The sequence below is a fragment of the Scyliorhinus torazame genome, chromosome 7, assembly GCF_047496885.1.
Source record: "Scyliorhinus torazame isolate Kashiwa2021f chromosome 7, sScyTor2.1, whole genome shotgun sequence".
NCBI lineage: Eukaryota > Metazoa > Chordata > Chondrichthyes > Carcharhiniformes > Scyliorhinidae > Scyliorhinus > Scyliorhinus torazame.
Window position 1 is genome coordinate 237,994,811 of NC_092713.1, and position 16,496 is coordinate 238,011,306.

Sequence of the window (16,496 nt, forward strand, 5' to 3'; positions counted from 1 at the left end):
ACAAAATCCGTCTCCTGGCTACCAGAGAGGCAAAGGTCAAAACATCGGTCTCTCTGGCCCCCTGGACTCCCGGGTGTTACGACACTCCGAATATTGCCACTCCTGGACTCAGGGCCACCTTCATCCTCAGCATCTCGTACATGTACAGGGCAAGTTTAATATCCAGAAGTGAAAAAAAACATTTCTTTCTGAAGTCCAGTACAAGGTGGTTTGATAGTCCCGAACCAATTATAGATTTAGCCGGTCCGGGGCTTTGATGTGGCATTGGGAGCGACGCAGTGGTGGCGGTGATTCCGATGTTGGTCTGGTCCTTGGTGACTCTGGGAGTGTGCCAAAATCCTCTTCATCCTCGGGCGTGGGGAGGACAGATGGTCCTGAAGGGGTTTCTGCTGGGTGCGCCGGGGGAGGTGGGGTGGAGCCGGGCCGGAGGGGTGTGTGTGTGTGTGTGTGGAACCTGCTGGTGCCAGGTCCCTGAGGGAGACAGTATCCTGGCGGCCGTCGGGTAACGCTACGTAGGCATACTGGGGGTTAGCGTGGAGTAACTGCACCTTTCAACTAACGGGTCCACCTTGTGGAGTCGGACGTGCCTACGGAGGAGTACGGGTCCTGGAGCTGCGAGCCAAGTCAGGAGCGACACCCCGGATGTGGACTTCCTGGGGAAGTTAAAGAGACGTTCATGGGGTGTGTCGTTAGTGGCGGTGCATAGTAGCGACCGAATGGAGTGCAGTGCATCAGGGAGGACCTCCTGCCAGCAGGAGGCTGGGAGTTATCTGGACCGTAGGGCCAGTTGGACGGCCCTCCTGACCGTCCCGTTCTCCCTCTCCACCTGCCCGTTTCCCCGGAGGTTATAGCTGGACGTCCTGCTGGAGGCGACACCCCTGCTGAGCAGGAACTGACGCAGCTCATCACTCATGAATGAGGATCCCCTGTCACTGTGGATGTAGGCAGGGAAGCCGAACAGAGCGAAGCCCATGCTCATCGATCTTCACGCTTGTCGAGGCAGTGGCTAGATTGTGCGGGCGAGACTGGTCGATTGTGACCGAGGCGAGTCGTGGCTGGTTGTCGCTAGTGTCGAACGATGGGGGGCACGGGTCCTGGATCAATGGTGTTGCCCATGTGCCATGGGGAAGACAAGATGGCAGCACCTGATGATCTTGGGGTGGACAAGATGGCGGCGCCCACGGGCCACACGTGGTGGGGGTTGAAAAAGATGGCGGCGCCCATGGCCCGCACTTGGTCCGAGAAGGGGAAGATGGAGGCGCCTGCTGGCCGCGCATGGTCTGAGAGGGAGCACACATATTTATACTCCACCTACTGGGCGGAGCCAGTAGGCAGGGACTACCCCCGTACCTGTAGTACAGGGCCTTACCACACATCTCCTAGTATATACAACAGTGATGATTACCACACCCCTTCCGCTTCGAACAGCCCAAAACATGTGAACATGGTTCACAGGCCTCCCCGTGCACCATCCATGTGGTGATATGCGTCACTGTAAGTACTCAAGGGTTAATGTACATACACTACACCTAGCTAGACACTAGAGGGAACACCAGAGACATGACACACAGACAGTCAACCAATAGGTCAGTAAGATAGGACACGACCAATGGGCAGTCACGATATACACAGAGGTGACACTACCACAGGAGGGCATTACACCAACCCATATAAAAGGACACATCACACATGCTCAGTCTCTTTCCAGTGGAGACAATCAGTGAGTACAGACAGGTGTTGATTGAATATCACTCCCACCACGTGGATTGTAGCAGACTGGTTCGTCAATCTGAGTAGCTATAGCAGGATTAACAGTAGCGTCGAATCCAAGTAGGCGAATTGTTAATAGTTTAATAAATGTATTAAAATTATCTCCAAGTCTGAACCTTCCTTTGTCAGAGTACAAATCAAGGACGCAGCTTATGCTACGTCAAGAGCATAACAAAACAATCCACGCCTGTCCTCCACCCCCTCAAAGAACCTGCTTTTCCTTACCACCATCATATGCGCCCTATGGACTACTTTGAATTGAATTAGGGTAAGCACACAAAGCAACAACCCAGCCTCCACCTCCCTCCCCAGCTCTTCATCCCACTTCCTCTTGACCTCTCCTATCGGGGCTTTTTCCCAGTCCATTGACTCCTTATGAATCTCTGACACTCTACACTCGCCAGGTTTCTTTATACGTGTTTCCCTTAAAATGGACAATCACCACACTATATCACCACAGTGGTGCCAGTGTTACGTCCTGCATTGGAAGAGAACTATCAGTAGAAATTGGTAGTCACGGCAACATGTCAGCTTTACAATGGGGAGAGTTGTATATTGTGGAAGGAGCAAGGCTTACAGGTAATAATAGTCAGGGGATCAGTTTCCATCCACAATATTGAATTAATCAAATAAAACCTGGGCAAAGACACATCAAAATAGACTCCATGCCAACCTCCAACCTGCCCAACTTCTTTCTGCTGCCACTGTGACCCTAACCTCAACCACCAAGCCCTGGAATTCCTGGTTCACCATGTTTTGTTTTTAACCGGTTTTATTTGTTTGTTTGATAGTTATTGTAATGACCTCCAATTGGCATTATTGGTTGGCCAATTGGAGTATGAGCTCCCTCAATGATAGCTCATTGAGGGGGCCCATATAAGCACCTGTGTAGGCTTTATGAGGTAGTCTTAAGTTGATTGGAATGCTAGCAGCACTGTTTTGGAGCTGCTTGCGTATAGAAGTTATTGCAAATAAATACTGGTGTGGTGACGGAACCCCTGCCTCCTGTGGATTATTACAGTGGTGACGAGGTAAACAAAAAACCTTGCGGAGACCAGCTGCCGCACTCGGAGGGTAAGCCTTGCTCTTTCAAAAATGCCTCTTTTTGGGAAGTTGGATGCATTCGACCCGACTATTGAGGACTGGTCCCAGTATGTGGAGAGAATGTGTTACTTTTTCCAGGCCAATGAGATAACGGAGGACGGAAGGAAACGGGTTATACTGCTGTCGGCGTGCGGACCCTCAGCCTTCGCCATTATACGTAGGCTAACTTATCCCGATACGCCGGACACTATACCTTTCCAAGAATTAACGAAATTGGTGGAAGAGCACTATGACCCAAAACCACCCCTCATTTTGCGTAGGTACAGATTCTACACAACAGAGCGGGAAGACAGAGAGTCAGTCACAAATTTCTTGACCTGCCTGAGAAGGCTGGCGGAAAAATGTGAGTTCGGCCCGACGCTAAATGAAATGCTTCGGGACCGGTTAGTGTGTGGCATAAATGACTTCCAGATACAGAAGAGCCTGTTGGTGGAAATGCAGCTAGACTGCAGGCGGGCGTTACAGCTTGCACTGTCCCTAGAAAAGGCAGCAAGTGAGGTGCAGGAACTACAGGGCACGCCAATGGAGGTAGATACCTGGGAGAGGGACTACCACAATGGGTCCAGCTACCAGATAGCTGCCCTCAGGAAAGGCCTGAGGAACAGAGGGCCAAAGGAAAACCCCAGAACTGCCCCCAAGTCTGCTAGGACTAACTGGAGACAGAGGGAACTACCGGCTGAGGCTCCCCCAACAGAGAAGGACTGTTTCTGGCACCAGACAGAGTGGGGTAAAAGCGACAGAAACCCTAGAAGGAGGTGGCAAAAGAGGAATAGCCGGTGGGGATATAATATAATATTGCGACGAAGAAAGCAGAACCTATTAAGATTACCCCACGGGTGAACGGTTGGCCGACAATAATGGAAATAGACACGGGTGTGGCCGTATCAGTAATGGGATTGGCAGCATTTAAAAAAAAATCAAAGATGTACTCCAGCCACTAACCCTAACAAAAACATCGACGAACTTAACCTACACTGGGGAACCCCTGGAAGTTCTAGGCACGACTCATGTACCCGTGGAATATGACGAACAATTGCTCAGATTACCATTGACGATAGTAGAGGGCTCCGGACCGAACTTAATAGGACGGAACTGGCTGAACAACCTAAACTTAGATTGGATGAAAATTTTCCAGAGTGGAAGCGGGCAGTTGAGTGGAGTAGTCCAAAAATACCCGGAGGTCTTCCAAGAAGGTTTGGGGGAAATTATAGGCGCCAAAGCAACTTTGCACGTGGACCCAGAAGCCCTTCTGAAATTTTGTAAGGCCAGGCCGGTACCTTTTGCATAAGGAAGAAAGTAGATGTCGAAATAGAAAGGTTACAGCGCGACAGCATTTACAGCGCGACGGCATTATCAGACCAGTACAGTTCTCGGAATGGGCAGCGCCGGTGGTACCAATTTTGAAGCCAGACGGCTCGATACGTCTCTGTGGAGATTTCAAACAGACGGTAATTAAATACGCACTGCTGGACAAATACTCGAAAATAGACTAACTATATGCCAAATTGGCAGGTGGGCTTTTGTTCTCGAAACTGGACATGAGCCACGCCTACCTGCAGTTAAAACTGGACAAGGACTCCCAGAAGTTCGCTACGATCAACACCCTGAAGGGACTTTTTCGTTATACTAGGCTACCTTTCGGAGTGTCATCAGCCTGCGCTATATTCCAGCGTACGATGGAAAATATTCTGCAGGGACTATCGCAGGTGGCGATTTATTTGGACGATGTCTTAATCACAGGTAGGACAAACGGGGAACACTTAAGGAACCTGGAGGAAATGCTCGGGCGTTTCGCCAAGGCAGGCATATGGCTGAAAAGAGAAAAATGTGTTTTTCTGGCCCCACAAGTGACGTACCTGGGATATAATGTAGATGAGTCGGGCTTACACCCATTGGAAGACCGAGTAAGGGCAATAAAAGAAGCCCCAGCTCCCACCACGGTCCAGGAGCTACGATCACTTCTTTTTTTTTAAATATATTTTATTAAAGTATTCAAACCGAATTTTTCCACTTTACAAATCAACATAGCACTAACTGATAAATAACATTATTTAAATAATATAGTGAACTAACAGTAACAAAAAATAGTGCTCTTTCTCCCCCCCCCCCCCCCCCCCCCCCCCCGGGCTGCTGCTGCTGACGATCTATTTCCCTTAACGTTCCGCGAGATAGTCAAGGAACGGTTGCCACCGCCTGGAGAACCCCTGAGCCGATCCACTCAGCGCAAATTTCATTCGTTCCACATAAGTAAGATCCTTCGCCGGGCTATCAGGGACGCAAAGGCCAAAATATCGGCCTCTTTCGCCTCCTGCACTCCCAACTCTTCCGCTACCCCAAATATCGCTAACCCCCAGCCTGGCTTGACCCGGACCTTCACCACCTTTGCCATTCCCCTCCAGTACTCATCCAGTGCCGGACACGACCAGAACATGTGTTTGTGGTTCGCCAGGCTTCCCAAGCACCTCCTGCACTTGTCCTCCATTCCGTAGAACCTGCTCAGTCTTGCTCCCATCTATCTGTGTAGAACCTTAAATTGAATCCGGCTAAGCCTGGCACACTAAGACGAGGAATTTACCCTGCTTAGGGCATCAGCCCACAGACTCTCCTCTCCCAGCTCTTCTTCCCATTTTCCCTTCAGCTCCTCTACCATCGCCTCCCCCTCGTCTCTCATCTCCTGATATATTTCGGACACTTTGCCCTCCCTGACCCATACCCCGGAAGTCACTCTTATCTTGGATCCCCTGTGTCGGGAGCAGCGGAAATTCCCTCACCTGTTGCCTCGTAAACGGCCTTACTTGCATGTATCTGAAATTGTTCCCCGGGGGCAACTCATACTTTTCCTCCAGCACTCCCAGGCTCGCAAACGTCCCGTCTATAAACAAATATCTCAGTTTCCTAATTCCTGCTCGTTGCCAGCTCTGGAACCCTCCGTCCATCTTTCCTGGGACAAACCTATGGTTGTTCCTGATCGGGGACCACACCGAGGCACCCGTCACCCCCCTATGTCGCCTCCACTGCCCCCAGATCCTTAAGGTTGCCACCACCACTGGGTTTGTGGTATACCTTTTCGGGGAGAGCGGCAACGGTGCCGTCATCAGCGCCTTTAGGCTCGTTCCTTTACAGGACGCTATCTCCAGCCTCTTCCACCTCCTCAACACCTCCCATAAATACTCCCACTCTACCCTATCGAATGCCTTCTCCGCATCCATTTCCACCACTATCTCTGCCTCCCTCTCCGCTGGGGGCATCATTATCACCCCCAGCAGCCGTCGAACGTTGACATTCAGTTGTCTCCCCTTTAGAAACCCTGTCTGGTCTTCATGCACCACCGCCGGGACACAATCCTCTATCCTCGTCGGCAGCACTTTTGCCAGTAGCCTGGCGCCTACATTTAGGAGTGAGATAGGCCTATATGACCAGCATTGCAGCGGATCTTTATCCCGCTTCAGGATTAGTGATATCGTCACCTCCGACATTGTCGGGGGTAGAATCCCCCTTTCTCTGGCCTCGTTGAAGGTTCTTGCCAGCAGCGGGGCCAACAAGTCCACATATTCCCGGTAGAATTCCACCGGGAACCCATATGGATCTGGGGCCTTCCCTGCTTGCATATTCCCCAGTCCTTTAGTCACCTCATCCACCTCAATTGGCGCCCCCAGACCTGCCACCTCCTGCTCCTCCACCCTTGGGAACCTTAATTGGTCCAGAAACTGTTGCATTCCCTCTTTGCCCTCCGGGGGTTGGGACTTATAGCCTCTCATAAAAGGCCTTAAACACCTCATTTACCTTCCCTGCTCTCCGCTCTGTAGTTCCCGTTTCATCCCTAACTCCCCCAATCTCCCTCGCCGCTATCCTCTTGCGAAGTTGGTGGGCCAGCAGCCGGCTCGCCTTTTTCCCCATACTCTTATCTCATCCCCTGTGCCTCTGCCTTTCCTGTGGTCAGCAGGTCAAACTCCGTCTGAAGTCTTTGCCTCTCTATATAGTCCTTCGTCTGGGGCCTCCGCATATCTTTTATCCACCCTCAAAATCTCCCCCACTAATCTCTCCCTTTCTTTGCCCTCTTCTTTCTCCTTGTGAGCTCTAATGGAGATCAACTCTCCCCTAACCACCGCCTTCAGCGCTTCCCATACTACCCCCACCTGAACCTCACCATCGTCATTGACCTCCAGGTACCTCTCAATACATCCCCGCACCCTTCCACAGACGCCCTCATCCGCCAATAGTCCCACATCCAGTCACCAGAGTGGGCGCTGCTCCCTCTCCTCTCCTTGTTCCAGATCCACCCAGTGCGAGGCATGGTCTGAAATGGCTATGGCCGAGCACTCCGTTCCTGCCACCTTCGAGATCAGTGCCCTACTCAAAACAAAGAAATCTATCCCGGAGTATACCTTGTGGACATGGGAGGAAAAGGAGAACTCTTTGGCCACCGGCCTAGCAAATCTCCACGGATCCACTCCCCCCATTTACTCCATGAACCCCCTAAGCACCTTGGCCGCTGCCAGCCTTCTTCTGGTCCTGGATCTAGACCGGTCTAGCCCTGGATCCAGCACAGTATTGAAGTATTCCCGTAACAGCCTCCCCGAACAGGCGCCGGAATGTGGCGACTAGGGGATTTTCACAGTAACTTCATTTGAAGCCTACTTGTGACAATAAGCAAATTTCATTTCATTTTTATTTCATTTCAAGTTCTCCCCCCATTACCAGGCTTCCCACCTCCAGGTCCGGGATACGTCCCAGCATCCGCTTCATCCCAGTTCGGGGCATATACATTTACCAGCACGACCTCCTTTCCCTGCAATCTACCACTCACCATCACGTATCTACCCCTGTTATCCACCACTATATTCCTAGCCTCGAACGACACCCGTTTCTCCACCAATATCGCCACCCCCCTATTTTTCGCGTCCAACCCGGAGTGGAACACCTGTCCCACCCTCCTTTCCTTAACCTAACCTGATCCGCCACCTTCAGATGCGTCTCCTGAAGCATAACTACATCCGCCTTCAGTCTTTTTAAGTGCGCGAACACCCAGGTCCTCTTAATCGGCCCATTTGGGGCAGCACGGTAGCATTGTGGATAGCACAATTGCTTCACAGCTCCAGGGTTCCAGGTTTGATTCCGGCTTGGGTCACTGTCTGTGTGGAGTCTGCACATCCTCCCCGTGTGTGCGTGGGTTTCCTCCGGGTGCTCCGGTTTCCTCCCACAGTCCAAAGATGTGCAGGTTAGATGGATTGGCCATGATAAATTGCCCTTAGTGTCCAAAATTGCCCTTTGTGTTGGGTGGGATTACTGGGTTATGGGGATAGGGTGGAGGTGTTGACCTTGGGTAGGATGCTCTTTCCTAGAGCCGGTGCAGACTCGATGGACCGAATGGCCTCCTTCTGCACTGTAAATTCTATGATTCAGGACTCTCCCATTCCACGTGATCAGTCGGATTGGAGGGCCACCCCCCCCCCCCTCGCCGACTAGCCATCCCCTATTCTGGGCCAGCCCCCCATCCGGGTCCCGCGCACCCACCAATCCCCCAGGCAGCGCCTTCCCGTCCCAACCACCTCTTCTCTTGCCAGCTCCCCCTTGCTCTCAGCAGCAGCAACCCAGTTAGTCTCGCCCCCCCCCCCCCCCCCCCTCCCATGATGCGTCCGAAAGTCAGCTAACTCTAACTGACCCCGGCTTCCTTCGTTCTCTCTTTGACCCCCTGTGTGTGGAACTCTCTTCCTTCCTGTGCCTATCTTCCCGCAATCATCTCCATAGCGCGGGAAAAAAAAACGCGCTTTCCTATCGGCCCTGCCCTCTATGGCGCGGCTCCCTCATTCCTCATCCCCCCCCCCCCTCTCAGGCTCTTTTTCCACCGGCACCCACATTTCTCCGTGTCCCCCCCCCATCTAGAGGAGAAAAATTCCCCGTCTATCGTTTCAATACTATAAACCTCCCATTCCCCAATTTACACTTCTGTACAACAACCTCGTTGTTTTTCCCCCCCCCCAACATCAGACTTTCAGTTCTAGTCCAGTTTCTCTTCTTGGATGAAGGTCCATGCCTCATCCGCCATTTCGAAGTAGTAGTGCTTGCCCTGATGCGTGACCCACAATCGCACCGGCTGTAGCATCCCAAATTTTATTTTCTTCCTGTGAAGCACTGCCTTGGCCCGATTGAAGCTCGCCCTCCTTCTCGCCACCTCCGTGCTCCCGTCCTGATACACTCTTATCACTGCATTCTCCCACCTGCTACTCCGTACCTTCTTGGCCCAGCTCAAAACAGCCTCTCTGTCCGTGAAGCGGTGAAATCTCACCACTATCGCCCTTGGTAGTTTTCCTGCCTTTGGTCTTCTCACATGGACCCGGTGAGCCCCTTCCACCTCCAGGGGGCCTCGGCTCCCATTAGCGTATGGAGCATCGTGCTCACATAAGCCCCAACGTCAGCTCCCTCCGTTCCTTCGGGGAGACCTAGAATCCGGAGGTTCTTCTTCCACGAGCTGTTTTCCAGGGCTTCCAGCCTTTCGATACATCTCTTGTGTAGCGCCTCATGCGTCTCCATTTTTACCACAAGGCCCTGTGTCTCATCCTCGTTTTCGGCTGCCTTTGCCTTCACTCCACAGAGCTCTATCGCCTGGGCCTTTTGTGTTTCCTTCAGCCCATCGATTGCCAATAACATCGGCGCCAGCACCTCCTTCTTTAGTTCCTCCACACACCGTCGGAGGAATTCCTGCTGGTCTGGGCCCCATGTCGTCTGGGCACCATCCGCCACCATCTTGCTTCTTCCTTCTCTTCTCTGCCGCTGCTCCAAAGGATCCTTCGCAATCTGGCCACTGCCACTGGTCTTTTCCATACACACCCGGGGGGGCACCTTCCTTCGTCACCCCACACTGGGTTTGGTCTGAAAAAATTTCCGTTGGGGCTCCTGAAAAGAGCCCAAAAGTCCGTTAGAACGGGAGCTGCCGAAACGTGCGGCTTAGCAGGGCATCGCCGCAACCGGATCATTTCTAGGATCGGTAACATATTATGGCAAATTTATTGAAAATAGGGCATCCATCCTTGAACCCCTCCACCAGCTACTAAAAATGGGACAAGAATGGAAATGGTCCGCCCGCCAAAACAGAGCATTTAGGGACATTAAGGAACAGCTGTCATCCGAAAATGTCCTAGAGCATTATGACCCAAGGAAGGAGTTGGTGGTCACGTGTGACGCATCACCTTACGGGGTAGGAGCCGTCTTAGCCCATAGAGAAAGGAATGGGGAAGAACGGCCAATAGCCTATGCTTCGAGGACCTTGGTGATGGCTGAGAGAAAGTACGCCCAAATCGAGGAGGAAGTACAACTTCCAAGGAGGTCGTCAAGGAAAAGACGGGCACCTATAAGGTACACCCCACCCACGTCGGAGAATGACCCGGCGGACGACACAAGAGGTGACAGACACAGACAGGAGGAGCAGGAAGAAGCTCAGAGGAATGCCAGCTGGCAGGAATTCCTCGGACCTTTTTTGGGGGGGGGGTGTAATGACCTCCAATTGGCATTATTGGTTGGCCAATTGGAGTATGAGCTCCCTCAATGATAGCTCATTGAGGGGGCCCATATAAGCACCTGTGTAGGCTTTGTGAGGTAGTCTTAAGTTGACTGGAATGCTAGCAGCACTGTTTTGGAGCTGCTCTTGTATAGAAGTTATTGCAAATAAATACTGGTGTGGTGACGGAACCCCTGCCTCCTGTGGATTATTACAGTTATGTATCTGTTTCTGAAAACCTTTGTTCCAATTTTTTCAAATTTAGGTGGCTTCATCACCTGATTTTGCTCCCATGCCCTTCAGCTAAACTGCAAGTACTGCTCTCGTAATTATTACATAAATCACCCCTGACGAGCCTGCCAGCCATCACACTCGTGACTCCTTTGCTTTGGTTATAACATTAACTATTTCAATAAAAAATTCTGGCCAAGAAAATTTGCACCTCTTTTGTCTGAGTAGGTTTGCATTCCTTTGTGTTTAATTTTTTTAAAGTACTTGAAATATTTTCAGCTAAAAGTGCAATATAAATGCAAGCTACCTCTTAACATTCCCCTTACCCAACTATTCTGAAGAATGTGACTGGTGCTGAGGCAGGTTTAAGACCATAAGGAGCAGAATTAGGCCACCTTGCCCATAGAGTCTGCTCAGCCATTCAATCATGGCTGTTATTTTCTCATCCCCATTCTCCTGCCTTCTCCCCATAACCCCTGATCCCCTTATTAATCAAGAATCTATCTATAATATAGGTTTATAGGCACCGTCAGCTGTCTCATACCAGTCTCAAATGACTTGACTCTGGGCCCAATCCTAGTCTCATGCACACACTTGTATTATACCGAATAGGAATCTTTGATCATTGCTATGCTTTCTACCTTGTGAATATTGAAGCCAAATATACTATTGCCAGATAATGAAATTAGATGAGTTCAGGTAGACCAAGGATCAAGTGAGTGCCCCTCTGGTCATCTGGCTCTCTATTACACCATGTGGCTTATTTACATATTGTTCTGGCAAATTGATGACTAATCTCTTTTAATCAAAATTATTGTTCTGTGTCTTCTAAACCTGCCCTTGGCCTTGATCTATGTATTGTAGATCTTTTAGATAACGGGTGCGATCTAATCCCTGTTGACCACCCGGTGCTTGCAAGAGGCATGCATGCCATCTATTAACCCCTGGACCTGGGGCATCCTGGAGATGGTGGAGAATCCTACTCTTGATGGGCTTGGTCCAGATCAAAGTTTATATAGTCAGCAGCCTGGGCAAAGAGGGCATCCGTGACCTCATGGATGCACTTGTGCGTTGTAGGTTGGGATGTGCCGCACAAGTCCCCTCTTGAGCCCTGGAATGAACCCATAGAGGTTCAGGGCCGCGGTGATCTTGAAGGCCACTGGGAGCGAGTATCCTCCTCCTACGTGGTGCTAAGTCCACAAGGACATGGCGCAGGTGCTGCACCATCTCCTTATTGAGGTAGAGCCTCCTGCAGCACATGTCCTCCAACTACCAGTGATGCCTGTACACTTTGGGATGTTGCCAGCCTCCCACTTTGGGTCCCTCCCAGGCCTGATGGGCAGCCATGTCCTCAGGGTGTGAGGCAGGCCCCTATACATGGGCTGCCATCTCGGGCCTGCTGCCGTCTTCTCCGGTGTCTGGCCTGCTGGACTGCCACTAGAACCACGAAGACAGCTGCTGTGGGGTCCACTATACCATGCATAATGTGATATCTATAAGAAATTGGAAAGGGTGAAAGACTAATTATGGCTTCCACCCGTACACTTCCCGCCTCCTCTCAGGGTGCAATACAAATAACCGGTGGTGCGGGGGGGATTTAACCCTGCACATGCACCCCCGGCCACAGTCGGGCCCCTGTGCACCAAACCCTGGACCCCAGCCGGGAGCATTACTTGGACCGTGCTCAGATACCATCCCCCCCCCCCCCCCCCCCCCCCCCAGCCCAATCCACACACTCACCCTCTGGTCACGGGGCGGGGATATCCCCAGTGCTGAAGCCCAGCTCTTTGGTGTTTGATTATTGGCTGCTGCCTCTGTGTTGTTGATGCCTCCAGTGTTTAAGCAAAATGTGCAAGCCTCACAGTCAGATTGGGATGCTAGGTAGCAACACTCATCTGCGACATGGCACGTGTACCCACAGGAATCCACGTGAGAATATTTTGTTAATTAAACCGTCAACAATACCTTGATACAAAAAGATTCAAACAACTGTACATTAACAATCAACAGACAAGGAAAGGCACCGTGCCATACATAGACAAGTACCTTTCTGCTACAGAATATCAGTACAAACACACAGCCACAACAGTGCATTTATACAAAGAAAACTAAATACACATTGAACATTAAACAACCAGCAGTGCAATAAAGTCACCAGCAATCTGCTAAAAGCATTGCTTCAACACCTTCATCAAGTTGCTCAGTTGAATCGGTCTGCCATCCCTTCTCCAGCACTGGCAGTCGGTCATCTTACTACCTCCCTTTCTTTGCTTCAGGCCACAGATGCAAAGGCTGCAGCAAACAAACACACTGCTTCTGGACATAGAACATTGAACAGCCAACAGTATAGTAAAGTCACCAGCAATCTGCAAAAGCAGTTCTTCAATACTTTCAGCAAGTTGCTCCAGGCCACAGAAGCAAAAGAGGCAGCAGCAAACAAGCCCACAGCATCCAGGCTTTAAACAGTAAACATCAAGAGTACAGTAGCAAGCATACAGCATCCAAACATTAAACAGAAACAAGCAACAGTACGAAAAGGCACCAGCAATTTGCACAATAAAGCCATCAACAACCTTCAGAGGCACTTCTTCACGATCTTCCAGTTGTTCAGTGAAGCGAGCCACCATCCTTCCTCTCCTGTTGTATTGGCATCTGGTCACCAACTCCACCCAGTCCTTGGTCTGGGTGGAGTTGGTGACCAGATGCCAGTACTACAGTAAAAGAGGCAGTAGCAAGCAACCACACAGCTTCCCGACATGAGACAATGCACAGACATCTTCTTCACATGAGTGGTTTGGTTCTAGAAAGCACTGCCTGGAGTTTTGGGGGATGCATTTTTAATCCATGCATTAAAGAGGGTATTGGATAATTACTTGAATAGAAACAGTAATGTGCAGGGATACAGGGGAATGGCACTAACTCACGATGCCCATTAGGAGAGCCGGTGCAGACCCGATGAGCCAAATGGTCTCCTGCGCCATAAAAATACTGTGACTCTGGGCTATTCACATTGTGTCACTTCACCTGACCTCAGCACAAAGTTGCAATCAAAGCTGGGTCATTCCTCCATCTGCAGCTCAACTATTCAGTGGATACATTCATTTTGTCTTGTGTTTTAGTTGGAAACTAAAATGCGTGTCAACAAATATATAGGCTTGTCAGGTCTTGCAGAGGAACAGGGCGCTGCAAATGATTGCAACAGTGGGTGGTTTAGGTTATAACCACTTATCATTACAGTGCTAGGCATCTTGTATTTGCCGGAAATAAAGTTCACTCAAAACACCAAGAATATCTTATGCATGCCATATTTCAAAACTTGGTGTTGGTCGGAATAGAAAGATAAAGCATGACATCTGTGTATCCAAGTACCCATTTTCTGTCTTTAAATGCCCCAAAATAAATAGTAGCCAGTAGTAATTTGTTCTTTTCGAGGATCAACCTTGTGACATTCGCTAAATTCTATTTTATTTCTGGTCCCCATTCTAAGGCATTCTATTTACTCTATTCAACATATCCCCATTGATAGCACTAGTACCTCTGAAATTATAAATTAACGTTAATAATCTATGCTACATTCCAGTTCTGCATTTCTGGATGAGACATTAAATTAAGATCTTGTCAACATTTTTGCTGGGTTGGATAGACATGAAACTCCTATGATACGAAAAAAAGAACAGGGAGTTCTTCTGGTGACTTGACCAACATTCCTTCTTCAACCAAACACAGATCACGTGTAGCACTTTGTTTCCCAAATATATATATCGAGTGTTTTTCACATCTTCAGTGAATCCATCCTCAATGCATTTTGCAGCTAATTTGAAAAATGGGCTGGATTTTACCAGTGCTCTGGAGATGGGCCCGAAGGCAGGAGGAGGCCTGATAAAATGATGGAACATTGTGTCGGGAGGGGAGCCTGACATCTTCCTGCTGTTGCTATATTTATTTGGTTATAAATATGGCGGTCAATATGGTCGCCTTTCTTAATCCTAATTATGAGTGTACTTTCAGAGTTGCCAGGTATCTCGATACCGCCACAAGGTTCAACCCGAATACTGATCAAAGAGCCAATACACCAGTTGGTTAGTTCAAAGTCAATACTATTTATTTACACACAGTAAGATCTACTCACACACGATAATACAACAAACTAAACTATCTCTAACGCTAACACCTATTGTCATGTGAGAGTGCCTTTAAGAAATGGATGTTTACACAATGTACCTTTAAGAAATGCAGTGATGTCAGAGTGTGGGTGGAGCTGAGCTTTAGCGCTGCCATTTTGCAGTTTTTTTAGTTTCAGTTTTGGAAGAGAGCAGCTAAAAGGTGCCTGGCTGGTTTGCTGTGAGATACTTGAAAGGAAAAAGCCAGTTTGAGGAGAAAGCTGGGAGTGGCTGTGTGCTGCTTGAAAGAAGAAAGCTAAGTTTTGAGGAAAAGAGCTTGGGTGTGTCTGTGTTTGCAGCGAGCTGGATCTGCTGTGATCTCTGCCATGAAAGACTATCTCTGGATCATTTGGGTGATTTAAACTCATAGTGGTAATATGAGTTTAATAATGCCTTTAATCTGATGTGTTTATGTTTAAAGGTGTTAAGTCTCTTGGATGTTGAAAGGGATAACTGAAGGATTATTTAGTGTTGTATTATTTTCGGGGTTATCTTTGAAGTAAGAGATGTTAAGTGATCCAATGTTTATTTAAAAGGTTAAGTTGAGTTCATGGAACAAACATTGTTTTGGATTTTAAAAACCCACGTGTCCATAACTGTAATCCCACACATGGAGAACAAGCAGTGTGCTCGGAAAAGCAACAATACATTAAAGTTGGTTGAACTCCATGATACATTTTGGGGTTCTGAAAACGCCTGGCCCATAACAATTGGGGGCTCGAGGGGGATAAAAGTCTATCTATTGGATTGGCTTTTGTGAACTTAAAGACAGTGACGGATTGTTGCATTTCCGGTGAGGTATTTTAGTTTAAGTGGGGAGAGTGTTGTGGACAATGGCTCTTTCAGAGGCACAGAAGTTTTTTGGGGTGGAGACTGTCACACACTACCTTACGGACAGAGACTAAAAGCAGGCTGTTAGATTTGGCAAAAACATTGCAGTTAACATTACCTGACAAAATGCGAAAAGATTAGGTAATTATGGCAGTGGTTAAGCATTTAAAGTTGCTGAGATACCGTTTGACTCATTGGAAATGGCAAAAATTCAGGTGCAAATTAAACAAATGGAACATGAGAGAATTAAAGCGGCTTGAATACGAAAGGGGAGAGAGAAGAAAAGAAAGAATAGTCCTAGCAGAACAAAAAGAAAGGGAGATACAGATCAGGGAAAAAGATAAAGAGAGGGAGTTTGAACTTCAGAAAATGGCCATGAAACATGACAATCAGATGTAAAGGGAAACGTACAGTTGGATGATCGTGATGAGGATAGTGAGAAAGAGCATCATAGTCGAAGGCTTGGTGGGGATCTATTTAAATATGTCCAAGCATTGCCAAAGTTGATGAGAAGGAGGTAGAAGCCTTTTTCATTTCATTTGAGAATGTAGCTAAACAAATGAAATGGCCACAGGACATGTGGGTGTTACTGATTCAAACAAAGCTGGTAGGTAGAGCTAGTGAAGTGTTTGCATCACTACCGGAGGAGGTATCTGGAACGTATGAGGAGGTGAAGAAATGCATATGAGCTAGTGCCTGAAGCTTACAGACAAAGGTTTAGAAATTTAAGGAAAGAATTTGGTCAAACATACATGGAGTTTGAAAGGCTCAGAGTAATTTTGATAGGTGGATAAGGGCTTTGAAAATAGACCAAACATAAGAAGCTCTCAGAGAAATTATACTTTTGGAGGAGTTTAAAAATTCAATTCCTGATGTAGTGAGAACTCGTGTAGAAGAACAGAGGG

At 48.8% G+C, this 16,496-nt stretch overlaps 1 protein-coding gene across 3 annotated transcripts in view; it reads left to right on the top strand.

The window, feature by feature from the left end:
- simc1 (SUMO interacting motifs containing 1) overlaps positions 1-16,496 on the top strand; it is a 160,346-nt gene that overhangs the window by 60,027 nt on the left and 83,823 nt on the right. The gene's annotated exons all lie outside the window — the stretch shown is intronic.